The sequence below is a fragment of the Salmo salar genome, chromosome 03, assembly GCF_965601325.2.
Source record: "Salmo salar chromosome 03, fSalSal1, whole genome shotgun sequence".
In the NCBI taxonomy this organism is placed as follows: domain Eukaryota; kingdom Metazoa; phylum Chordata; class Actinopteri; order Salmoniformes; family Salmonidae; genus Salmo; species Salmo salar.
The window spans coordinates 2196785-2197500 of NC_138293.1; positions in this window are offsets into that span (position 1 = coordinate 2196785).

Consider the following 716-nt stretch of genomic DNA (forward strand, 5'->3'; position numbering starts at 1 on the left):
TATTGTGGACCTGGGATTTCTGGAAGTGCCTTCTGATGAAGATCATCAAAGGTAAGTGAATATTTATAATGCTATTTATGATTTTAGATGACTCCAAAATGGCGGGTATCTGTATTGCCTGATGTATTTTTCTGAGCGCAGTACTCAGATTATTGCAAAGTGTGCTTTTCCCGTGAAGCTTTTTTGAAATCTGTCACAGCAGTTGCATTAAGGAGATGTTTATCTATAATTCTTTGAATAACAGTTTAATATTTTATCAACGTTTATGATGGTATTTTTGTAAATTTTTGTGCTGATTCACCAGCAGTTTTGGAGGCAAAATACTTCTGAACATTACGCGCCATTGTAAAATGCTGTTTTTGGATATAAATATGAACTTTATCGAACACAAGACATGTATTGTGTAACATTGAGTCCTAGGAGTGTCATCTGATGAAGCTTGTCAAAGGTTAGTGCTTAATTTTAGCTTTATTTCATGTTTTTGTGACCCCTCTCCTGCTTGGAAAATGGCTGTGTGGTTTTTCTTGTGTTAGCACTGTCCTAACATAATCTAACTTTATTCTTTCGCCATAAAGCCTTTTTGAAATCGGACAATGTGGTTGGATCAAGGACAAGTGTATCTTTAAAATTGGTGTAAAATAGTTGTATGTTTGAGATATTTGAATTATGAGATTTTGTTGTTTTGAATTTGCCGCCCTGATATTTCACTGGCTGTT